The 26,417-nt window shown below is 40.0% G+C and overlaps 1 protein-coding gene across 3 annotated transcripts in view; it reads left to right on the forward strand.

Moving 5' to 3' along the window:
• The window catches only part of SGCD (sarcoglycan delta), a 942,805-nt gene that overhangs the window by 499,291 nt on the left and 417,097 nt on the right, over positions 1-26,417 (forward strand). The window contains exon 1 of one of the 3 annotated variants that reach the window (XM_086701932.1): positions 18,534-18,649. The exons of the other annotated variants lie outside the window; for them this stretch is intronic. The gene's annotated coding sequence lies outside the window, so the exon portion shown is untranslated. Of the gene's footprint in view, positions 1-18,533; positions 18,650-26,417 lie in introns of those variants that run through there. 3 annotated transcript variants of the gene reach the window in all.

Below are 26,417 nucleotides of genomic sequence, written 5' to 3' on the forward strand. Positions count from 1 at the left end.
GAACTCTAAACGAGTAAAAATCTGTTGAAAAAAAATCAATAGTTTGTTTTCTGTTTGGGCAAAAAATAGGATTATGGATTTTTTTCCCCACTAACACACAATATTGATGGGTTCCATTAAAGCCCATGAGAAATTTGATTTTTAATGGAGTTGTTCTTTCACATATGCTGAGCAGATTGATTTAGGAAGTTGTTATTCACACCAACTGAGGAGAGGTGTGTTAACTGCTTCATACAAACAAGGGGTATGCTAACGCTAAGAAAACTTTCTCAAACCCACGTGCAAAGGATATAGTGTCACTCTATTCCAATACGTTTAATATGTGAAACTGTATTTAAAATAGTTTTGTTTAAAAGATGATGTCTTTTTTTGTGTGCTTCATTTGAGCCAGTAGGTAGTGAAATACCATAATATAATCCAGTGTATCTTTCCATAAAAATGGCTTTGCACATTGCAGGAGTTTCCACATGCCAGACCCCAGAAGCACTGAGAATAGCATCCAATCCCTGGATATTGCCTGCTCAATGACCACTTTAGGCCTAAAACATATAATTAAGCTTGAGGACTGAGCATCTCAATGAAGGATATTGCTAAGTAACCAGTCTGCAACCTACTTAATTAGCATAAATAACCAAAAAAAAGCACCACTTAGACTCACAGTCCTGGGGCACCAGTGGGCCCCTTTTCATTTGAAGCATTTCATGAGCAATTTTGAAAAGAGGAAGAGATAATGAGGATTATTACCCTGTTGCCCTGTAAGCTACATGTTCTAGTCCTCATGCTAAGTCAGGACTGGAAAGGACAAGAAATTAGAGGATCACGTTATCCTTCTTTCATATGAATTCTGAAAGTCATGAATTGCTCAGTAGATTTTATTCAAGATATAATAAGCATTCTTTGGGGTCCTAATCTTTAGAAGTCATTTCTGGGCGGCTTCTTGACTTCCTGGGCTTCTCAAAGCTCACAGTAAGACTCAGAGTAAAGGGAGCCCCTGACTCTTTTCAGTAAGCATACTCTTGCAAACTGTCCTGAAAGGGGATTTTGGCAAAATAGGTCACAGTCAACACACATTCAAGAATTAACAATAGCTCTTAACACCTACTAAGTGCCTGTGAGAATAGGTGCACACACCAGGTGCTTGCCCTCATGAGGTTTACATTCTTTTTTTTTAACACATGTTTTTAGTGTTTGTTTATTTTTGAGAGAGAGAGAGAGTGCGAGCAGAAGAGGGACAGAGGAAGAGGGCGAGCAGGAGAGGGGCAGAGAGGGGGGAGACACAAAACCTGAAGCAGGCTCCAGGCTCCGAGCCGTTAACACAGAGCCCAATGCAGGGCCCGAACTCACGAATGGCGAGATCAGACCTGAACCGAAGTCGGACGCCCAACTGACTGAGCCACCCAGGTGCCCCGAGGTTTACATTCTTGTTGGAGCCAGACAGAAAATCATCAGACAGTATCATTTGATGAGAAGAATAAAATAGTGATATGACAAAAGATAACGGTTTTGGAAAGAGGTGTTGTTGTTTTTTTTTTTTTTTTTTTTTCTGTAATATTATGAGTTTTTAAACTGGGAATTGAAGCAATCTGATTTATTCATTTTCAATAATCGTTTTAACCTCTGAGTAGAGAAATAATTTTAGGAGAACAGGGGAAAGCACGAAGACTAGTTAAGAGGCAATTGCAGTAATTCCAGTAGGAGATAGGGTGCCTTAGACTGAATGATTTCGGCGATGCTAGAGAGAAGAGCAGGGGAAGGCCCCTGCTGGCCTTTAGAGATAAACAGCAGATCAAGGGAAAGAATGGAATCAGAATGATTGTTAGGCTTCTAGCATAGACAACTTGGTATGTTATGGCACTCCCCATGCGATAAAAATACCCAAAAGGGAGGTTAGTAATTGAAAATAGAAGTTTGGAAACAATTAACCTTTTCATTTTTAGTGTTGTGCCTTGTCCCTCGTTCTCACATTGAATCCTTTCTGAAGCAGAAGTTGATTCACTCATTCATATTTATTGAGTACCTACAATGCCTTGTGCCTCAGTAGGGCCCAGGGATCATCCCCTACTTCATGAAGGGAGTGGCATTAAACAAAGAGCCACACTAATAAAGCCATAACTATAAACTGAAATAAGTGTCCCGAAGGAACAGAACATGGTTTTCTGGGAGTCTGTAACTAATGAACCTGCCAGAGGCAGGGGTGGGGTAGGCCCATTAAAAAGGGTTCCCTGAAGAAGCTTCCTTTGAGCTCAGTTCTAAAGGGTAACAGTTAAGTACAATGAAGAGTGTAGCATAGTGTGTGCGCATGGGCAGGCACGTGTGTGTGTTAGAGCAAGAGAGGATGTGGGTGGGATAGGGAGGACTGGAGTATTCCAGGTAGAGGGACCAGAACCTGCTAAGGCCCTTTGGCCAAAAGAGAGTATGACCTCTAGAAATTAAAACCTAGGTCAGGGAAATGCAGAGAGCAAAAGGAGAAAAGTACAGGAGGAACTCATGATAAATAGAAGTTCGCTCATGCTGGGCTATGTAGGACAATAATACACACTTAGGACTTTATCCTAAGATAGCAGCAGCAAGCCACCAAAGTGTGAAAAGATGACTCAGGTCACTGGGTGAAGAATGAATTGAAATCTGTTTGGGAGACCAGTTAAGAGGCAATGGGAGTCCTTGGGCAGGAGAGAAAAAATGGAGGAGACAAGGTGGTAGCAAATGAGAAGGAAAGGAGCCACTCTTGGTAGGACTTGGGATGATGGAGTGGTAGGGCTGGTGGCTTGAAACTAGCGTTCAAGGTGATTCCAGGCTTCTTGTGAAATTAGTTGGATGAAGTTGCCACTCACCAGTTATTTAAGCCTGGAAGGAGACTGTGTTTGGAGAAGGGAGACATCAATACTTTTGAGACTTAATGAGTTCTGAGGTACCCGTGAGACATTGAATCGAACATTTGACGATTCCTTTGAGTATATGTGTTCGGACTGCAGATAAGAGCTCCTGGGTGCACCCGTGCAAAAAAATAGAAATCACAGCTTTGGGTGTGAATGGTGACCTATGAAGTGACAGGACAAAGGATGCTTGGACTAAGCCTCTGGGAGCTCTAACATTCATGGTAGAGTGGAGGAAGGGACACGTGTGGTGGCAAGAAGGAAGGATGGGCAGAGAAGTAGGAAGTGAACAGCAGAGTAGATATCATAGAAGCAGTGGGATGCGAGTGTTTCAATTAAGAAGGAAGGTAGCAGCCTCAGAGGGGGTCAGGTAGGATGAGGAAATGGATACCATATTACAGTGCAGTGATAATCTCAGAGTGGTATCAGCAAATTTCTAGAACCTTTGATGTTCCCTGTGTTCTGAGCCTACAGGTTCCAAGACAGGTGATATAAGGCAGAAAGCTCTGGATTTGATATTAAAGGACTTGCATTAAAGTCCTGGTGTTCTGTTTATCACCTGTATATTCTTACACAAGTAATTTTCTTTCTCCCAGCCTCAGTAATGAAGTTCCATAGGAATTAGTATAAAAATTGCTTCCTACGGTTATTATTCTCTAAAAAGCACATTATTACTCTTTCAGTCATAGAAAAATGATTCACAAAGGTTATTTTTAGGAAGGAAGTGTGTAACAAAATGTATGTGTGACAAATATGGCTGTCTACTTGGTAAGAAACATTTCCTGACCAAGTGCCCATACAGGTTTCAAACTGCATGTCTGTAGATTTTACACATTAAAAATGATAACATTAAGAATCATTTTATGTGATGTGGCTCTCTCTAGGCTCTTGTGGAATTTTATAACTGTAATGAGCATTGAAATTTTGATTCATTCTCCCATTGGAATTTCTTACATGGCCATGAAAATCAACAGTATCAATTTGAATTTCCTCTTTTTTGGAATTTATTCTGAAGTCAGATATAATTTATAAAGAAACATTGAAGACTACCTTTGTCACCACTGTTATTTCCCAAAGACAGTAAGAGACCTTTATACGATGACATTTGATGTATATACAAAGGAGACGTGGTAGTTCTTTTTATGATCGATACAGAAAGTGTGTGAACATCATAAGGACCACAGATAAAATTAACGATGTCAAAACCCAATACATAAAACCCCAAATAATTTGCAGAGGCAAGGAAGCAGAATGTCCTGGGCTGGCAATTCGTGTCCAGATCCTGCCCTACTACTAATGAGCTATGGGACCCTGAAACAAGGTTCTCACTGCTCCCGTTCCACTTGCTGGGGGGAAAAAAAAAAAAAAAAAGATAAATAAGATAAATAAAAAAGAAAAAGAGTTTTAACCAGTGTTCATTTTGCCTATAAAATTCACCAACTGCAAGATTGTGTAACAAAATCTAGAAATCTCTTTAAGGAAGACTCAAGTGTGTTTTAGGGTTTGTTTACAGATTATTAACTGTCTGACACAAAACTAGAAGTTGGGAGCTAGTGATCAGGGAAAATTAAAATGTGCTTTTTTTTTCCCCTTTGAGTCAATTCCAACAGAAAATGAATCCAGACTGAAAATAAAGTATATCTGAAATTACCAAGTAAGCCAATGGGGAAGTAATGGTAATAAAGAGACAACTAAATATCTTGTGGCTCTTTTTTATAGACACTTAACCAAAAGCTTGGAAACAGGCATTGCTCTGGAGAGAGTTTAATGATTTCTTTTGCTTCAGTTTATTGAATTTAGCTTAATTTTATGGTTTACCAAATTACTCTTACTGTCGAAAACTTAGGTTAAAATGTTATTAAAATATAAACACATTTTACATTAATAAACTTTCTGTATAAATTAGGAAAGCAAATCATGAAAGGATCTCTTAATGTCTTAAAAAAGCAAACATATATCATATCTTCCTTCCCCTTCCCTTCCCCTTCCCCTTCCCCTCCCCCATCCCCATCCCCTTCCCATTTCCCTTTGCCTTTCCCTTTTCCTTTCCCTTTCCCTTCCACATCCCCATCCCCATCCCCTTCCTCATCCCCATCCCCATCCCCTTCCCCTTCCCCTTCCCCTTCCCTATATAGGTTGTATTTGTGTATTCTGGGCAGCAATGTTACACATTTTTTTCTATTTCTCTTAGCAATGCCCAAAGCACATCTTGAAACATTGTGGTTGTATAATAATTGTCTTGAGAAGGGAATTGTGAGAAGTTTAATTGTGAAGAGAATCTGAGACTAAATTATGCATGTTGGCAAATGGAATTACTTTTTGGACTGTTCTAGTTATTGGTATTATAATGCATGAGTATTCAAACGTTTCTTCTAAAGAACCCCTAATGGCAGAGGAAAGCGATGGGTGACCCCATGAGGCTCAAACTTGGCCTCAAGCAGTCTGCCAACAAGCAGAAATGTCTTTGAAGTCTGGTATTTTATCTTAAATATTCATACAAAGTCTTAGTTTAGTAATAAAAAAAAGATCTTAAATTACATAATATGTAGTAAATTGGACACTGTGGGAAGATGCAACATGTTTATCCTGTGGCTTTGAATAGTGGCTAGTATGCTACTTACATGCCTCTGGAGTCTATGCCCCTAGTTAGAAACAGGCGCAAATTGTTCTCTTAGAAGGTGCTAAGATGAGAAGTATCTGAAAAAATCACTAATACCTAGTCTTTTCAAGTAGAATAACCTTCTAATGCATTAAAACCCTGTTTTTCCACATACCTTTGTCAACACTTCATTCTTGAAAGTAGCAGAAACCCACAGAACTAACTTTGTCATCTCATAAAACTGATGTCAGAGAGTAGAATTGTAACAGGAACGAGTGCAGAAGCCAGGTGACTTGGATTCTGTGCCTTTCTAAGCCTGACTCGTTGTCTTGTCTTCTCTGAGCACATGGCCCGTACTTGTCTATCCCTTTGCTGACTGTCTCCCAAGATGTGGGACCTCCCCACACCTCCTGCAGTAACTTCCCCTCCATTCAAGTAACAGGAGAAGTAAACTAGCATTATCAATACCAGCTTTACATGCTCAAGAAAGACATCGTGTGCCAAAATCAGTCCCCAGTCATGAGTATCCTTGAATTGGAGTGAAAATTCAAAACGAGGAAAAAAGCCACAAAGATGAGAAATGTATTATGACCGTATTTTCACTCTCTTGTACTTGACTCCATTGTCTCCTGTTGCGATGGTTCTTCCCATCATCCAGAATATTTAGTTTGAATACTTATCTAATGCCTAGTAAATTAATTCATCTAAAACATACCTGGCCTGTGTTGTATTATTTACGTCCCTCAGATCACAGAAACCACAATTAGTCAGTTAACCTCAGTTAAACAAGGGGAGGTGGTATAACTGAATGGTCCTCTAGCTGAAAGTCAGGTTCAGTATGGTATTCTGAATACAATTCTTCAATAAATACTATTTCTACTCGGACAACTTACTCAAGGAAAAACTTACCAATGTTTTCCCTAACTCCAAAAGAATCTACGCTTTCTTCCAGTGGCTAAATTGCATAGAGCAAGATCCAGGAGTCCCAGTCAGCAAGTAAAATAATAAAAGCCACCTTACTAAACTCTTGTATTGTTTTCAATGAATTGTCTCTGTATATATTTGAGGAAGTAGAGGTCTATGTAAACTATCCTATTATCTGCAAGTCCTATCAGTTTTATTTCCTTCTTTTCACTTTTCTTTAAAATCTCTAGTTCTATTATAAAGGCTGGGAATCCAACATCACTATCGAGTAGTACACTGATGGTTGGCATGTGCCTCATTCCGAATTTTAAAGAGAATGTTTCAGGGGCGCTTGGGTGGCTCAATCAGTTAAGCGTCCGACTTTGGTTCAGGTCATGATCTCTCAGTTTGTGAGTTCGAGCCCTACGTGGGGCTCTGTGCTGACAGCACAGAGCCTGGAGCCTGCTTCAGATTCTTTGTCTCCCTGTCTCTCGGCCCCTCCCATGCTCATGCTCTGTCTCTCAATAATAAATAAACATTAACAAAAAATTTTTTAAAGAGTGTTTCTAAGACTGAACCATTTAGGACAATGTTTGCTCTGGTTATTGTTTTCAAAAGATACTGTTTATCAGGTTACAGAACTTTTTGTTTCTAATTAGAAACAACAAATGGTAGGGGCGCCTGGGTGGCGCAGTCGGTTAAGCGTCCGACTTCAGCCAGCTCACGATCTCGCGGTCTGTGAGTTCGAGCCCCGCGTCGGGCTCTGGGCTGATGGCTCAGAGACTGGAGCCTGTTTCCGATTCTGTGTCTACCTCTCTCTCTCTGCCCCTCCCCCGTTCATGCTCTGTCTCTCTCTGTCCCAAAAATAAATAAACGTTGAAAAAAAAAAAAAAAAAAAGAAACAACAAATGGTAGGGTTTTTGTTTTGTTTTTCTCCCCCTAAATGCATGTTAAATTCTGTCATTTTTTTGGTACCAGCTGAAATAATCATGTGATTTTTCTTCTCTTTAAATCCGATATTGTGAAAAGCATTTATGAATTTTCTAGCAATAAGCCACTCTTGCGCAATTGGGAGCAACCCAATTCTCGTGTGGTTATTATATTACACTGATGGGTTTATTTTAGTAAGCTTTTAGAAGGAACATCTAATTTTTCTTTCTTGTGATACTTTGATAAATTTGGTGTCAGTCTCCTATTGAGTTGTACCTCCTTTTCTGTTAATTGAAAACGTATGTGTGAAATTTGGATCTGTTCTTTGAGATTTTGGTAGTACTCATCTGTAAAATCACCATCTGATTTTGTTTTCAAGGAGTGGAGGTGGGTTCCTAAATAAGTTTCAGTGTATTATTTTTCTAGATATTTCATTTAGGTTTTCAAAATTATTGACATATAGTTACAGGTAGTGTTTCTCTCTCTCTCGCTGCCTTCACTACTCTCATTTTTTGTTTTGTTTTGTTTTGTTTTTGTCACTCTATCCTGTTTTCATTCATAATAGTTTCTTTTTCTCTTTCCTGATCTATCTTGCCAGAGGTTTATTTTGTTTTTTCCAAGCATCAACTTTTGGCTTTATTGATCTTCTGCATTCTGTTTTATTAATATCTAGTATTTACTACTTCTTTCTTCCTGTTTTATATTCTTATTTTTACTAAAATTGTAGGTCAGACACCCAATTCAATAATTGAGACTTCTAGTATGTAATTTTTTGCAGAAGTTTCATGGAGATATAATCAACGTGCAATAAAATGTACAAATCTTAAACATTCCATTCAGTGAGTTTTGGAAATTAAATATACCTAAACAAAGCTATAGAACATTTTTCCTCCAGAAATGTTCCTTCAGTCCCTTTCTAGTCCTACCTCCTCAGGAACACCCAAACAGTATATACTCATTTATGTCTTGCTTCCCTCACTAGACAGAATGTTTTGGACAAAAACACCCAGTTGTCGCAGCTATCATTCTTCTTTTTCTTTATTATCCGCTACAGTTCCATTCTATAGATACATGACACATTGTTTATCTTCTCTCCTTTTGATGGATATTAGTTTTGTTTCCAGTTCTGGGCAATTTTGAATGAGTTTGCTATAAACTTGTTATCTAGTATTTTGGTAGATGTACATTTTCATTTCTTTCGTGTAAGGATCTAGGAGTAAAACTGCTGGGTCAGAGGGTAGGTTGATCCTTAAATTTTTAACAGTGGTTCTCAGGCTTTGGTCCATGGACCCCTGAGGAGCATCAGACTATTGTAAGTTTTTTTGTGATAATTCTAACATGATGTTTACCTTTTACACTACTGATACAAAAAGCAATGTTGGGTAAAAAATGAATGGAGCCTTAAGTACTCATGGTAATCCTGCCTTATTCTACACCAAACACTCTTTTTAGTATAGCAGTTTCAGTTAAGAATGTTCTTGGGGTGCCTGGGTGGCTCAGTTGGGTAAGCGGCCGACTTCAGCTCAGGTCATGATCTCATGGTCCGTGAGTTTGAGTCCCGCATCAGGCTCTGTGCTGACCCCTCGGGAACCTGGAGCCTGCTTCGGATTCTGTGTCTCCCTCTCTCTCTGCCCCTCCCCCATTTGTGCTCTGTCTCCCTCTGCCTTTCAAAAATGAATAAATGCTAAAAAAAATCTTTAAAAAAGAATGTCCTTGATGAATCAGTAAAAAATTATTAATTTTATTAAATCTCTACTTTAGATTACTCATATTTTCAATGATTTGTACGATGGAATGGTATTACACAAAAGGCACTTCTGCATACCAAGGTATGCTGTTGAGTTCAAGGAAACATAGTTGTGCAGTTGTTTGAGTTACAAGCTGAACTAGCTAATTTTTTCATGGAGCATCATTTGTTATTTACACACAGACTGATTATTCAGACTTGGATAGATGGCAGATATTTTCTTTTAAATTTATTTATTTAATTATTTTTTTTTAAACTTAATTTTTAAGTTTATTTACCTTGAGAGAGAGATTAGGGGAGGGGCAGAGAGAGAGGGAGAGAGACATAATCACAAGCAGGCTCCGTGCTGTCACCTCAGAGCCTGATGTGGGGCTCAAACCCTCAAACTGAGGGTGAGATCATGACTTGAGCTGAAACCAAGAGTCTGATGCTTCACTGACTAAGCCACCCAGACACCCCCAATATTTTCTTTCTAAAAATCTTATATTAAGCTTATTTTCAGAGAAAGAGAATGAGTGGGGTAGAGGGTAGAAACAGACGGAGAGAGAATCCCAAGGAGGCTCCATGCTCAGACCAAAGCCTGGCACATGGCTCAAACTTGAACCGTGAGATCATGACCTGAGCCAAAGTCAAGAGTCAGATGCTCAACCATGAGCCACCCAGGCACCCCAGATATTTTCTTGTAAACGAACAAAGGAAGTCTGTCACTTTATGGAAAATAACTGGCTGTGTTTGTTGTTAGTGAAAAATTGGAGCTTCCAAACAAAAATTAGAATTTCAGAAGACATGTTTTAGCCATGAGCTTAATAACTTTTCAGGATTATGCTCTTTTCTGATGAGATTAGTGGTAGTATTAACAAATGTGATATCAAAAGATTGTGTAATTTGGAAGATCCACATCATTCAGAGGACTAATGTTTTCCAAATGGTCACTGCCTAATGCTACAACATCATGCATGAGATAAAGATCAATCTATATAACAAGATAGACCAATGGCTTTTAAAGTAACTGACCACAAAAGTTTATTGACGTGGTTCGATTCCACTTTCAAAAATCTGCCCCTGGATGTTGGTTTAGTGACAACAAAAAATACCCACAATTATCTCAAAAAGGCCATTAAAATGGTCCTTTCTTTTCCAATGACTTTTCTATTGTAAGGCAAGATTTCCTTCACATACTTCAACCTAAAATAACATCAAGAGAATGCAGAGAAAGTTCAAAGAATATAGCTGTCTACTCTTAAGCCAGATTTTTAAGAGATTTATAATCACATAGAACTTTTATTAATTCTTTTTGTTTTGACAAATACTGCATAGTTCTCATTAAAATATTAAATATGTTGTCATTTCAAGTGCACTGATAAGGAAATACTTAAAATTTTTATGTTATAATTTCTAATATGGTAGCTATTGATTTATAATTACTATATAAACAAAGGCTCTGGGCTTCTTCATAATTAAAAGAGTAAAGGAGTCCTGGCTAAAAATTTCAAGGAACAACTTTTTATAAGAACCTGCCAAACTAGTCTTACTTGTGATTGTACCATTTTATATTTTTATCAGCAGTTTATGTTTCTTTCTATATGTTCTCCAACATTTGCTATTTTTCTTTAAACACTAAAAACATTCTGGTGGTGTAAAGTCTTATTTTATTGTGGTTTCAGTTTGGTTTTCTCTGATTGCTAATGATGTTGAGCATCTTTTCATCCCTAATAGCCATTCCTATAACCTTTATAATTTGTGTTTTCAAGTTTGTGCCTATTGTTTTATTGGATTTGTCACTAATTTATTGTTTTGTAGAGTTTTGTGTCTATTCTGGATATAAATTTTTCTTTAGAAAAGTTGTATAAATGTCTTCTTTCCTATTCTATACCTTACCTACTCATTTCCATAATGATACCTTTTGAGGAGCAATATTTTACATTTTGATTAAGTCTAATATATATATATATATATATATATATATATATATATATATATTTATTTATTTTAAGTCTAATATATATATATATATTTTTATTTTATGGCTTCTGTCTGTCTACTCAAACATCACAAATGTATTATTTATTTTCTCTAAAAGCTTTAAGGTTCTCAGGTTTCTATTTAGATTGGTGATCCATATTGAATTAACTTTTTATGTATGGAGTAAGAAAAGAGACAAGAATTTTTTTTTTCGTATACCTGTCCAATTTTTTCTAGCAATAGATACATAACTTTTCTAATTGAATTGATGGTAACTTGAATTTCTTGCACCTGTTCTTTATTTTTGTATGCATCTATTTTATATTAATATACATGGTCTTGTGTATTGTAGCCTTTTAGTAAGTTTTGAAATCAGAGAGCCTAAGTCCTCTAAATTTGTTCCTTTTTAAAGACTGTTTGGTTATCCAATATTATTTGCATTTCCAAAACAATTTTTGAATAGTTGCTGAGTGCCAGCTTTCAGAGTTGAATCCCCCCAAATTGAGTAACTTTCCATGGTCAGTTAGTTATCTGTTGAGGCCACAATAGGATGAAGACTTCTCAAGCACACGGTGTGTTTGGTAAAGGTAAGACTTGAGAGCCTGGAGCCAGAGGACCTAGGTTGAATTTTCAATGCTCCACTTATTAGCTGTGCAATGCAAAGATCGTCACTTCCTGTCTTGAAGCCTCAGTGTCCTCATCTGTGCAATAGAGATAGTGACAGTACCTCCTAGGGTAGGACTGTGGGAAGAACCAAGTCACATTGAGCAGCAAGAGCACTTTATAAAGCACCTGGTACTCAAGAAATGTTAGCTGTTGTTAGTTTTGGTCCACAGTTGCCTAGATGGTGGGAGACACGATGCTCTTTTCTTCATACTGCCTTTATCAAAACAAAACCCAAAAACACCAACAGAAAACACTGGTGGCGGCGTTGTCTTCTCTTCCTCCTCTTCCTCCTCCTCCTCCTCCTCCTCCTCCTCCTCCTCCTCCTCCTCCTCCTTTTTTTGGTAAGTTTATGTATTTATTTTGAGAGAGAGTAAGTGCAAGAAGGGGAGGGACAGGAAGAGAGGCAGAAAGAGAATCAGAAGCAGGCTTTATGCTGTCAGCGCAGTGCCCCACATGGGGCTGGATCCCCTGAACCCTGAGATCATGACCTGAGCCAAAATCAAGAGTCCACAGCTTAACTGACTGAGCCACTCAGGCACTCTGCTCTTCCTTTTTAATATCAACCTAATACAGGCAACATTTGAATAACATTAGATTTAAACATGTTGTCTCCATCACTGACATTGATAAAGTAGCTTAAGTTAGAATAAGGGATTTCTAATGGAGGTAATTTTTGGAAGGAAATGGACCCCTCTCAACTCCTCTCAAATTACTCCACAGATGTAAATACCTGCTCTAATTGTCATCCCTGTGAAGAGTCCATGGATAATAGCTTTTTGAGAAAAATATTTCCAGTGCCAGCATGTTCTTAGACAACATCAAGGATAGAGATGTTGTATCAGAACTGACTTGCCCTAGAAAGCTCTTGGCACTTAGGACTGAGATTCCGTGAACCTTTTTTGTTGGGAAAAGGATTTCCATGCTACCATCCTGCCTGGATGAGTGTTGGATCTTGTCTAGGCAGTCCACTCTTTCCCCAACATTTGTTTTGGTCTTACTAGATTCCAGGCAAAATCTTAATCTCTCTGAAGTAGGGCTTTCTTATCCTGGGATCTGGGGGGAGGCCTGGGCAGGGAGGAAAGGATGTTAAAATTTATATATATCTATATATATATTTCCCCCCCCCGACTGGAATAGTATGTAGCTTTTATCTTTTATCACATACTTGAATTAGTCTGTTTCCAAAATATTAAAAAGTAATATTTTGGAGTGTCTTTTAGCTTAAGAATAAAAGACATGTATGTATGTGTGTGACTTTATGTTTGCCAAGGAGAACAGTCCTTGGAAGCTATTTTGGTAAATAGACCATGATCCAACAGGCATGTCCCAGAGAACGTGATGGATTCCTCCTCCTCCCTTGCTCATAGTCTAAAGTTAGCATGCTTTTTGCAGCAGGCCCTCAGGGAAATTTTGCAACAGGTGCAGTGGGTAAGTCTGTGAGTTGCAATATTTTCCAGCTAACTTCTGCCCAGGCAGAACGCCATCACAGAACGTGACTTGCGGCAACACATGTCTAAAAGAGAAAGGATGAGATTCAATTTAAAGTTTTGTTTGATTTTTTGCAGCAAAAGCAAAATCCCACTTGACTTTAGTTCCCTACTGTAATGACATCCACAAGAAGAACACAGGTGCTTGGTTCCAAAGCTCAGGAATGCCTTGGATTCTTGCGAAGAACTGAGTTCTTTTTGGCTTTCTGCTAAAAACAGTCTATTTCTGTTTCTTGGCAGTAGGGTGTTTGCTTGCTTGCTTGTTTTTAATGTTCAAGACTCAGGAGAGATTTGATGCCAGTTGCCTTTTAGATCAGGGGAAGGCAAACTATGACCCAGGGCCTATTTTTGTAATAAAGCTGTTTTTGTTTTGAATACAGCCACATCCATTTACTTATTGTCTCTTGCCACTTTAGAGCGCTATAATGGTGATGTTAATAGTTGCAAAGAGATGATATGGCCTACAAAGCCAGAAATGCTCAGTTTGGGGCCCCTTGGAGAAAAATGTTTTCTGACCCCGTTTTAGAGGGTGAAAGATAGCCCTAGAGGAATTTGACTTTTTCTTTCCTTAGACCTTTCTTAGAATGAGCTCTTCTACCTTCTCTGCTTAGAAGAATCAGAAAAGTGGGGTCAGTGAGGAGGATGTCAGAGTGAGGGAAAGCTAGGGAGGACAGCAGGAACTAGGATCATTTACTTCTTTTTACCCACATGTCTTTGTTCAGGTTGACAAGTCCTAGGGTCCCCTTCTTTCCTTAGCATTCCCTTAACTTGCAAGAAGCAAATGCAAAATAATTGCTGTGCTCGTTATATATATTTATAGTATGTCTTTCCTCACATATAGACGAAAGAACAAAAACACCAGCAGGCTGATTTGAACTCATTTTTCTTGCAAGTCAGTAGGGAGCACTGCCAAGATTAGTGTGAGAGAGAGCTTTTGACAACATGGGAATCCCCCTCCCAGCACATTGTCAGCTCTCAGATGCCTGTGACTTCTCGCATTTTGGATCAATAGGGCAGTCTTCTCCAACATAACTTATTAATCGGGTGCTTGTGTAACTCTGTGATGGGATCTTTCCATTTTATTGCCTGAGCTAAATTTATTTCTCCTCTGACCTTTCAAAGGGTCTAATCGTCTAGAAGAAAAGAATTTTTAGCACCCTTTCTACAACTGGGAGAAGAGTTGTCTTGGTTATTTGCCATGCAAGACACTTTGAATTTTGGCTTTGGAATTTTTTAAAGTGGGAAAGGACTCAGTGCTGGCCAGTGGAGGTGAGTCACTTGGGGGTTATCATAGGATCCCAGAAGAGTGAGAAAAATTGATAAAAACATTTTTTAAAAAGTCCCTGTAGCTAAAATTAGCAGCCCGAGTGCTGCTGCTACTGCATTTGTAAGGCTGTCATGTTCTCCTTGGGATTGTAGGGAAATAGGAGACCCAGTTCTGTCCTCAGTGAGGATTAAACATAATTTCAAGGCTATGTACAACGTGGGTCAATCAGGTCATGTTGGAGCCCCCTTGGTATCCCCAGGGTGTGACACTGGCCTGGGTGTGGGGATGCTGCTGGGGGCCTGCTCTGAGTGAGTTAAAAACCTAACTTCTACAGTGGGTCCCTAGCAGAAGAGAGAGACCTATTACCTGGACCAGGCTAGGACCATGGGGAGGGGATCAGGCTCTTGTTTCAGACACAGAGTTTCAGGGGATGCCTAAAGTTCAGATAAATCCTATTTTAATGCCATATTTTTAAGAATTGTTAATATCCCCCAAACGTTTTCTCTTTCTCTCAAATGGTTGTGAACAGATGAAGCCACATGGGACTCTTTAATGCAGTCATGTTCTTTATTAGCAGAGTTTCAGTAACTTTTTACACTTGGTTCAAAATATAAGAGGTTATATTGGTAAGTGCTTATAGGAATGCACCATTTTCCTTTGCCTCAGACTCTGCTGTGACTACAGAGCCCTGGCTGATGCTGTCAGTACAAACCGGTCCTGCTCTTAGTTGGACAAGCGAAACACATAGATCAAGAAGAATATTCAGGGCCACATGGGCGGATCAGTTGTTGAAGCGTCTGATTCTTGATTTTAGCTCAGGTCATGATCTCATGGTCCATTTGTGAGATCAAGCCCCTGCCTCAGGCTCGCTGACAGTGGGAAGCCTGCTTGGGATTCTCTCTCTCCCTTTCTCTGTGCCCCTCCCCTGCTCGTGGGTGCCCACTCTTGATCTGCCTCTCTCAGAATAAATAAACAAACATTTAACAACAGGAAACAAATTTTTAGATAGTCCTCTCTTCTGGATTCCATTGCCAGAGCAAAATGAGCACAGATCACAGCAGCTAAAAACCCAGCCTGGTTTCTGCACTACTCGGTTCCACCATGCTCTTCCTTCGACAGACATGGAGACTTGGCCAGTCAAGAAGTTTCCCCCATGTTAGACATGTTCCTGTTCTTTTCCTGTGGCCCCGAGGCCCCACAGTCTATATAGCACTGCAAGCTCAAATACCTATAGAATTAGAGCAAGTTTTGCAAATGGGAGAAATCAGTTTGGCAAGAACTATATTAAAGGATGTTGTGTGAGTGCTACTCAGGTCCAGCAAAAGTGTCAGCGGACTCAGGAGCCCAGTGTTTTGGACTTGCTATTTCTTTAGGTAAAAGAAACGTCCTGATTGTAAAATGCTGACAACTAAAGCAAAAAATAACTCAAGCCAAGTAAAACGTATGTGAAGGCAGAGTTGACACCTTGTCTTAACCCTTTGCTCCCCCAGCTCTGACCCCCTCCTTTGGCAAGGATGGGGAAGGAGGGAAGCTTTCCATCCTGAGGGTGCCAAGAATGCACAGAGGATGGTCTAAAACAACGTGACTTTTCTCGTCCCTTTACATGTCTCTTTTTCAAATTGATAATGTACATACTGTATGAGGACAGAGTACATGTGTATAATTTATAAATAAATAACCGTATGTTGGAGATACATGCTTCAGACACTGGAAGTGGCACACCTAAAGCAAGTGAGGAGGGGACCAAGGTGAATGAGATGAGGTCTTCCCAGTGCCTGTGTCTCCTGGTGCTGGCGTGTCTCTTACACATCATGATGCTTTCAAGAGTGTCTCCTCTTCTTTTTATTTTCATTCTTATTTAAGTTTTTAAATGTTTATTTATTTTTGAGAGAGAGAGAGTGAGCATGAGCAGGGGAGGAGCAGAGACAGAGAGAGATACAGAATCTGAAGCAGGCTCCAGGCTCCGAGCTGTCAGCACAGAGCCCGACGTGGGGCTTGAACCCACAAACCGCGAGATCATGATCTGAGCCAAAGTCAGATACTCAACCGACTGAGCCACCCAGGTGCCTAGAGTGTCTCCCCTTCTTTATTGGGTACCGTTACCAAAGACTCCACCTTGTTGTGCTAGCTTCAGTATGTATGCACCAAGTTCCGGGATGGAAAGGCAGTAAGGATGGGGAGTGACCAAACATTCTGTCCTAACTGGCATGCTTGGAATTACTTTTAAGGAATGAAAATAAGTTTGAATGAGCCATCCCTAACTCCGCTCATGTTGCCCCTTCTTTGTGAATAGATGTCACTGTTGAGGTGCCATATTGGTTCAGTCAGTGGCTCGAAAATGTAGCAGCACTCAGTGGGCTCTCCGAAAGTAAAACTTGTCTGAACCTCCAATAAAACTGCATAAGTATGATTTATTCAACGCTTGGTGTGCCAGGTGCTGTCCTAAATTCCTTACATACGTTATAATTTTTTTTTTTAATTTTTTTTTTCAACGTTTTTTATTTATTTTTGGGACAGAGAGAGACAGAGCATGAACGGGGGAGGGGCAGAGAGAGAGGGAGACACAGAATCGGAAACAGGCTCCAGGCTCCGAGCCATCAGCCCAGAGCCCGACGCGGGGCTCGAACTCACGGACCGCGAGATCGTGACCTGGCTGAAGTCGGACGCTTAACCGACTGCGCCACCCAGGCGCCCCGCATACGTTATAATTCTTAAAATCATGTGTCCGTTGGAGGTGCTATTCCCATTCTTTAAGGTGGTGACACTGAGCCTCAGAAGGATGTGACTTGCCTGAGGTCCTGTAGCTAGGAAGTGGTTACCACCCAGCTCCACCAGAATGTCAAACCTATCTCAGAACCATTTCATTCCATCATCTTCTATGTCCCAGCTGGCTCAGTACCGGACAGAGACCCCTAGGCGCGTGGCAGTTGACACAGAATCTTTCTGGTTTCTAGGGAGGCTTAACACCTTTTGGAATCTTTTTCTAAAAGGCACTTCCATGTGGTTATTAGATACCAAACAGGTCACTTACAGGCAGGTCAAAATAACGAAAGAAGACTGGCAATATTCGTTTGTTTTTATAAAAGTCTTTGATTTCAAACCTGCAACCAAAGTTTTTAATTTCTCATCAGGGTAAAGATGTTCACCTTGAAAAGGATGTGGTAGCTTGACACCCTGTATCAGTTTCTCCCTCTTCCTGGTATGCCTTTGAATGCTGCTCAGCTACCTTTCCCAGAAATGTCATGTGTACCACATTTCCCCAGTATTTTTTTAAAACAACTAAGAGCAGTTTTAAACCCTCTGTAAAAGTTTATAGGAACTCACTGTCCTCTTTTAATGGTGTCAGAGTATATATTAACTCATCATAGTTTCTATAAACATTTTTAGTGAACCTCATACTGTTCAAGGAATGAGGGCTCTTGCCCCAGTGGGCTTACACTTTAGTAATGGGAATGAGAAATGAGTCCACTTCTAAATGGGCAATAGATATGTATGATAAAATGTATGCAATGTCAGCTCACAATTTCGTGCATCAACAGTAGTGATGTAATAACATTCTAAGGCATGGATGTGCCAAAATTTACATGACATTCCTCTAACAATAAACAGGTGTTTTCAGATTTTTGTTAATAATGCACGAAACATTGATTATCCTTGTGGATACCCCTTTCCTTCCATGTACAAATACATGGTTGTGAAAGAACTTTGAAAAGTTACAAAATGGTGGGTTATGCTGTTTATAAGAAATTAACACCTCACGGTCGTTTGGCCTTATCCTATGTAAGGTCCTGTCACGCTATGACATTTTTCTAAGATTTAATACCTTAAAGGATTTCGGTTCAGAGGATGAGGAAACGGAGAGTGAGATGGGTCACAGCCCTGGGCATATGTCATCCACCCCAGGACATTGTCTCTGCTGGGTTCCAAAGAGGCTTCTTTCCTCCCCTGTCTCTTCCTCACTTTCTCTCCCTGTTATTATTAATGGCAAACTGGCTGCAGTACAAGCAGTGTTATTGTTACCTCTCTTGGCCCTTGTCATATTTTATTCTGAGCCTGAGGTTTTGCCGATTGTTAGCAGCTAACAGGTATAAAAATAGCCCACTTGTTGTAATGAAGGACATGAAAATGCAAAGCGGGTTGTAGGCTCTCTGAGCTGGCCTATTAGCCTTTGCAGGATTCGCTGCAGAGTATTGACCACAGCCTAATAAAACTTCGGTGAGTAGAAGGAGGGTGACAAATGATAGATCAGTTTTACCCTTTGAAGAGGTGAGGAGACCCTGAGTGGTTTTGCAATCAAGCTCATTTATTTCCCTGCCTCTGCTTTGAGAAGTAGCAGGCTGGGTTTTTTTCTTTTCTCTGGGATAATTGGGTTGTTTTAATCTCCGTGAGGGACGCTCACCTTTGTGGGCAAGCTGGCATTTGCTATTATGCTGAAGAGATGTAAGGGTTAGTGAGAATTAGTGGATCATTCATATCTCCAGTCACTTGTATCTTGTGCTGTGGGTGAGGCGCTGTGTTGTCCCTGACACATGGAACTGTACCCAGATCTGGAAATCTTAAGCATACAATTATATACATGGTAAATGAAGCATTGGACTGAGATGTGTGTTATTGAGGAAAAGAACAGGGGGGTAGAGAGAGAGAGAGAGAGAGAGAGAGAGAAGCAGGGGGCGGGGTGGAAGCATCCAATTGGAACATCAGGGAAGGTGATGCTGAAGGCGAGAAGGAGCCAGTCATGTGAAGAGGGGAGCAAGAGCATTCTGGCAGAGGGGAGGGAGTATGTCCAGGGAATTAAGGTGGAGGAGAGGCCGAAAGAAGGTCATGGTGACTGAAGTATAGGGAGCAAGGGAAGAGGTGACAAGAAGTAACATGCTTGGGTGAGTTGTGGTGAGAGCCTTGGTGCTAAAGCCCTGGGCTATTACTGAAGAGTTTTAGATGCAGGGCGAACATGACAGAATGTTTCCCAGGGGTTCTTCTGGCTGCTCTTGCCTGTGTCCGCTGCAGCAGGACCGGGTGGATGCAAGAAAACCACTTGGGAGACTTTCACTATCACAGAGATGGTGAGAGCCTGATCTAGGAGGGCGGTGACAGACATGCAAACAGAAACAACTCAAAATGTGTTTTCTTCTGGCAAAATCAGGAAGACTTGGTGATGGGTTGGAAGTGAGAAATATGTAAGAGGGGGCCTTCTGGGACGTGGAACTCACATCACTATCATTTTATGAGGTGATTCTTGATACAGTCATTTTGCGGCAGTTTCACAAATACTTTACAAATCTATCCTCGTGGAGATGGTGGGTTGCTTTTTTTTATTTACGTTTTTCATGGAAGTAGAGCCACACAGCACACCGTGTAATGAACAGTTGATTCTTGAACAGCACAGAGGTTAGGGGCTGACACCCATATGCAGTCAAAAATGTGTATATATCCTTTAACTCCCCCAAATGTAACTACTAATAGCCTATTATTAACAGAAACCCTTACTGAAAACAAAAACAATTGATTAGTACAAATTTTGTATGTTATATGTGTTAGGTACTCTATTCTTACAATAAAGTAAGCTAAAGAAAAGAAAATTAAGAATTTCACTGGGGCGCCTGGTTAAGCTTCCAATTTCAGCTCAGGTCATGCATGTTCTCATGGCTTATGAGTTCGAGCCCTGCATGGGGCTCTGTGCTGGCAGCTCAGAGCCTGGAGTCTGCTTTGCATTCTGTCTCCCTCTCTCTCTCTGCCCCTCCCCCACTTGCACTCAGTCTCTCTCTGTCTCTCAAAATAAAGATTATTATTATTTTTTTTTTAAGTCCATAAGGGGTTGCCTGGGTGGCTTAGTTGGCTGAGCGTCCAACTTGATTTTGGCTCAGGTAATGACCCCATGGTTGTCTGAAGGAGCCTGAATCACTCTGCATTGAGCATGAAGCCTGCTTGGGATCCTCACTCTCTCTCCGTCTTCCCTTCTGTCCCTCTCCCTGTCTCGCCCCCAATCTCTCCCCCCACCGTCTCTCTCACTAAAAAACCCATATATATATATGGAGGAAAAACATATAGTACTATATTTATTGATACCATAAGTTTATGTCTCTTGTTCATAAGATGAATCCTCTGTCCGAACCTAGCTATATCAATTTTATATGCCACAAAACGCCGTAGATGTTATTCATATTGCTAACACGAGACATCAAAAATGAATAGATAATGTGAAAAATAAACTCATATTTATTTACAAGTCTAACAATTCATGCATTGATGATGAAGAAGCATCCATATGATAACTTTATGGTAGTCTGGTATAATTGTATGATTCTTTCACAGTAGCCTAGTCTATACACTAGTGAATGAATCGTTATAAAAATTTTATGGCATACAGTATTACAATCATATTCATAATACAGCCCTGGAAGCATTGTTACTTTTTTTTTAAAAACCACTTACCTGTGATGATAAGCTGATGTGCAGTTTCTCCAATTATGAAAGAAAAAAAGGCATACTGTATGGTAATATAATTCTTTGAAAGCACCATTTTAAAACAGTAATAAAATGAACACATTGTTAATTTTATGTTAAATATCACTCACCTTATACTTGTGGTATATGACAGGCTGTTTACATTCATACAAGTCTTGCATAAGATGTTCTACATGATGAATATGTAGGTGGTAGTGATGATGCCGAAATATCTCTTACAGTTCTTGCCGTTCAGTTATTAGATTTTCAAGTGAACACACAACTTACACCATGTAAGTTTATTAACTGTACAGCGTGATGATCATTTCCTGTTCATAAAGTGGAAGTGGAACACCATGAAGGTCTTCTTCCTCATTGTCTTTATGTTGAGTGGGCAGAGAGAGATGAAAGGGTTGTCTTCTTGTTCCAGGGGTGGCAGAGGCAGAAGAGGTGAAGGGGGTGGAAAGGAAGGCAGAGGGGCAGGCATGCTAGGTGTAACTTTATGGAAATATAGTATAATTTCTGTCTGACTTCTCTGCTTTTTCATTTCTCTAAAAAAGTTGCTATCTGTACCAATCGTTCTTCTATTACTGGCTTTAGTTTCAGTGCCCTTACTCTAGATTGGTTCATGTTGTGAAATAAGTCAAAAGATGTCCTGAATAATCAAAACCCTTGCATTGGAGTGTCTAATGTCATTCTGTTTTCTGACACTGGCTCTTCTAAGTCTTTGTTCTCCTCGTCTGGCACTGGCTCAGAAGTAGTCATCCTCTGGTGTATTATCTGCTAGCTCTTGAATTTATCCTAGGGCCATATCTTGAAACCATTCACTCCCACCATTTTTCCATACCCACACTTTTTCATGATTTCGTGATTTCCTTGATTGACTCTTGTAAATCCTGTCAAGTCATATAAACAACGTCTGGACACAGTTTCCTGGCAGGAATTGCTTGGCTGTATGGCTTTCATTGTTGCTTCTGTAACAACAATGGCATCTTCAATGGTGTCATCCTTCTAGACTCACATGATGTCTTTTCTCTTGAGGTTCTCTTCCATATTTCTGGCAATCCTCTCCGTAGAGTACCTTAAGAGTCCTTAAGATCCCCTGGTCTAGGGGCTGGATTAAAGACATTGTGTTTGGGGGGGGGGGGGGCGCCTGGGTGGCTCAGTCAGGTGAGCGTCTGACTTCAGCTCGGGTCATGATCTCACAGTCTGTGAGTTCGAGCCCCGTGTTGGGCTCTGTGCTGACAGCTCAGAGCCCGGAGCCTGTTTCAGATTCTGTGTCTCCCTCTCTCTCTGACCCTCCCCCGTTCATGCTTTGTCTCTCTCTGTCTCAAAAATAAATAAACGTTAAAAAAAAAAAAAAAAAGACATTGTGTTTGGGGGCAAGTAGACCACTTCCACACCTTCACTGTTGAACTCATGGTGTTCTGGGTAGCCAGGTACATTGGCTGATACCAAAAGAACTTTAAAAGGCATTTCCTTACTGACAAGTACTTCCTAACTCCAAGGACAAAACATCAATGGAACCAATGCAGAAAAAAGGATTCCCATTGTCCAGACCTTCGTGTACAACCAAAACATGGCAGCTGATGTTTGTCTTTTCTCTCAAGGCTTGGGGGTTGGCACTTTATAGATAAGGGCTGTTCTGATCATAAACTCAACTGCATTTGCACAAAACAGCAAAGCTAGCCGATCTATTCTTGCCCTAAATCTTGGTGCTCATTTGCCTTCCTTACTAATAAACATCCTTGTGGCATCCCCCTCCCCAGAATATGACACTTTTGCTTCCATTAAAAACCTGTTCTGGCAGATACCTTTTCTTTTCAATGATTTCCTTTCTTTCTTTGTTTCTTTCTTTCTTTGTTTCTTTCTTTCTTTCTTTCTTTCTTTCTTTCTTTCTTTCTTTCTTTCTTTCCTTTTCTTTCTTTGTAATATTTATTTATTTTTGAGAGAGAGCATGAGCAGGGGAGGGACAGAGGGGGAGGTGCAGAGAGAGAGAGGGACAGAGGATCTGAAGCAGGTTCTGTACTAACAGCAGTGAGCCCAATGTGGGGCTCAAACCCATGAACCATGAGATCATGACAGGAACTGAAGTTGGATGCTCAACCACTGGAGCCACTCAGGCACCCTCAAAGATTTTCTTAATGGCATCTGGGAACTTGTCTGCTGCCCCTTGGTTGGCAGAAGCTGCTTCTACTGTTGTCTAGAATTTTTTAAGCCCAACTTTTTTCTAAAATTATCAAACCATCCTTTGCTGGCATTAAATTCTCCAGCTTTAGATCCTTCATTTTCCTTCTGCTTTATCATAAAATAACTGTGCTTTTTCTTGACTCTGAATCTACAGGGATGCCTTTCTTATAGCAACCCTGCACTCACAAAACAAGCTGCATTTTCAATACAAGATAAAAAGGTATATTGCAAAAAGCATAAGGTCTTTGTACCTCCTGGCATGGCAGCAGTGATGGCTTCACAAATTTCCTCTACTTTTTTTTTTTTTTTTACAATGGTCCTTAGGCTGGATCCATTTATCTTGAAATGGCAAACAACTGCAGCTGCAGATTTCAATCTACCAGTACATATCAAGCAATTCAACTTTCTTGTGTCATGTCATGACTTTTCTCTGCTGCTTGGAGCATTTCCAGCCTCACTATTGGCAGTTTGTATGTCCAGTAGTGTTTTCTAAGGTTTATGCTACTACACTAAACACGATGAAAACCATGCAAGAACTGGGAAGTTTCACTTTTTACTGCATTGGGCAATTAACTAGAGAGAAAAAGGTAAAGATGATTAGCATCACGTGGCATTTTAAGGGGACACTTATAACAGTTGAGCTCCCTCCAAGAGTAACAGCAGATGGTTATGAAATTATTACAGTGGTGCAATTTGTACTCTAGTTAACCTTATGCAGTTATTTACAACATAAGACTGCATCTTCACTGTTACTTACATTTCTCTCAGAAACAAACAGCGACGTGTATGGTTGGTTAAGTATGTACATTTTGGTAAATTTTAATTTTTAAATAGAATTGTGTACATGTTATGGTGCCAAATGATAAAATAGACTAGTATGTGCATACGTGGATTCATGACCTACTTTTTACATTTTCAAATTTCTAGGCTGCGTGGTTTATCAGTAAGTTTTCTCAAAATGTCACAGATCTCAAAAAAGTCCCAGTATATTTATTGAAAAAAAGTCTATGCGTAAGTGGACCCACACACATGTTCAAACCCATGTTGTTCAAGGGTCAACTAGAGTCAACTTTTCAAAAGTTAGGAGCAATATACACCCAACATTCTACTCTGGCACTCTCTTCCATGGTCATGTTGCTTGACTTCGATGTTTCTCTTGCATTCAGAATAATGGCTGGCCTTGGCAGAGACTGAGTTTTCACTTTGAAGACTATAAAAAAATTATATTCCATGTATACATTAAACCAGTCATTTTCAACTGAAGGCAATTTTGGTTGGAAACTATTAAAGATTTCTGTATGGGGCACTTAGATGGCATCGTCAGTTAAGCATATGACTCTTGATTTCAGTTCAGGTTATCATCTCATAGTCATGAGAGGGTGCTCCACATCAGGCTCCATGCTGGGCGTGCAGCCTCTTGAGAGTCTCTCCCTCCTGCTTCCTCTGCCCCTCCCTGGCTAGCGCTCACTCTCTCTCAAAAAATAAAAAAAATGAATCAATGAATGAATAAGATTTATATGAATAAGCTAGACTGCTAGTGTTGAAGTGGAGAAAATTTTGTCCCTCAGAGGACATTTGGGCCATGTCTGGAGGTGATTATCACAACTGAGGAGGTTCTACGAGCATCTAGCGGAAAAAGGCCACACACAGGGTTGCCCCCGCAACAAGGAGTTACCCAGTTCAAAATGTCAGTAATGTCAAGGTTAAGGAAACTTGAACTAGAAGGATATTTACTAGCTTGTCGTTCTGCATGGAGCTAGAAAGGGCTTCACCAGTGTCACTGATCAATCATAGTCCATTATGGTCAGGGTAGGAAACACAAAGGGTCCTAAGTTCTTGTAAATAACCAGAAACCTATAACATCGTCCCAAGTGTCCAATTCTATAGCCTTTCAAACACAAATTTTAAAAATTACGGGGGCGCCTGGGTGGCGCAGTCGGTTGGCGTCCGACTTCAGCCAGGTCACGATCTCGCGGTCCGTGAGTTCGAGCCCCGCGTCGGCCTCTGGGCTGATGGCTCAGAGCCTGGAGCCTGTTTCCGATTCTGTGTCTCCCTCTCTCTCTGCCCCTCCCCCGTTCATGCTCTGTCTCTCTCTGTCCCAAAAATAAATAAACGTTGAAAAAAAAAATTAAAAATTACATGTGGGAAATCAAATATAGAGCTTTAGACTCTTAACAAAAATTTAAATATTTAATTAATAGCTTGCATTTAAAATTTAGATCATGATGTTAGCAAATCTAGTGCTTAGAGTATACACCTGATAGATACTACTTAAGATTTCTCCCAAATGAGATCTCTACTCTTTTTTCTAGTTGTTAACATGACATCATAAGAAATACTTCCCTAAAATAACCCAATGATGAAATGGGCAAAGTATATAAATAAGTCAAAAAAGAAGAAATTCATAAAACCAACAAACATGAAAAATGTATTTGATTTTTTTTCTATATGTTGCTATCTGAACCCCCTATAAATTACAGAATAAACTAATATTTCAAACTGGTAAAAAAATGTATTTGAGAGCTTCAGTAATATGAGATGCAAAATCAAAACAGTTTTTGCCCATCATGGGGTGTCTGGGTGGCTCAGTGGGTTAAGCACCCAGCTCTTGATCTTGGCTCAGGTTATAATGTGACAGCTCCTGAGATTGAGCTCCATGTCAGGCTCTCTGCTGACAGTGCAGAATTGTGATTCCCTCCCTCTCTCCCTCTCTCTCTCTCTCTCTCTCTCTCTCTCTCTCTCTCTGCCCCTCCCTCACTCACGTACTCTAAATAAACAAATGAACAAACAAACATTAAAATTAAAACAACTTAAAAATTTTGTACATCAAATTCACCTACAGTTTTATTTTAAAAATATATCTAGACAGTAGGAACGGATGTGGTGACTGCTATTTGTTTTTTGTATCCACCAGAATCTGTTTTTCTTTGATTTGGGAACAGTGGTCATAGAAAGTGCTGGGAAAATGCAAGTGCCAAGTTTTTCCATGAGAAAGGACTATTTTATGCTGCATCCAAAGTCATCTTATTAGTGGAAAATACAGAGACAGAAAGTGATGAAAGCAAAGAGGGGCCACCTTCTATATTAATTACCCTGGATAAGAATCATGAAGAAGATACTCCAAGGGGGAGGGTGTGGCTGCACATTTTGGCAAAAAGGATGACCAAGTCATGATGGCAGACCAGGAAATAATCCACATGGGAATCTGCTCTGTGAAGTGGTTGGAACCTAATTTATATACTAATTAGTACTATTGAGGAGCATACAAAATAAGGATTATTTTCTTCCTTTAAAAAAAAAAATGTCGTACTGCTGGTGTGTTCTCTGAGGCTTTATCTAGTCTTTTCTTTCT

This window comes from Puma concolor, chromosome A1 (genome assembly GCF_028749965.1).
Source record: "Puma concolor isolate L17-30 chromosome A1, mPumCon1.1.hap2, whole genome shotgun sequence".
NCBI lineage: Eukaryota > Metazoa > Chordata > Mammalia > Carnivora > Felidae > Puma > Puma concolor.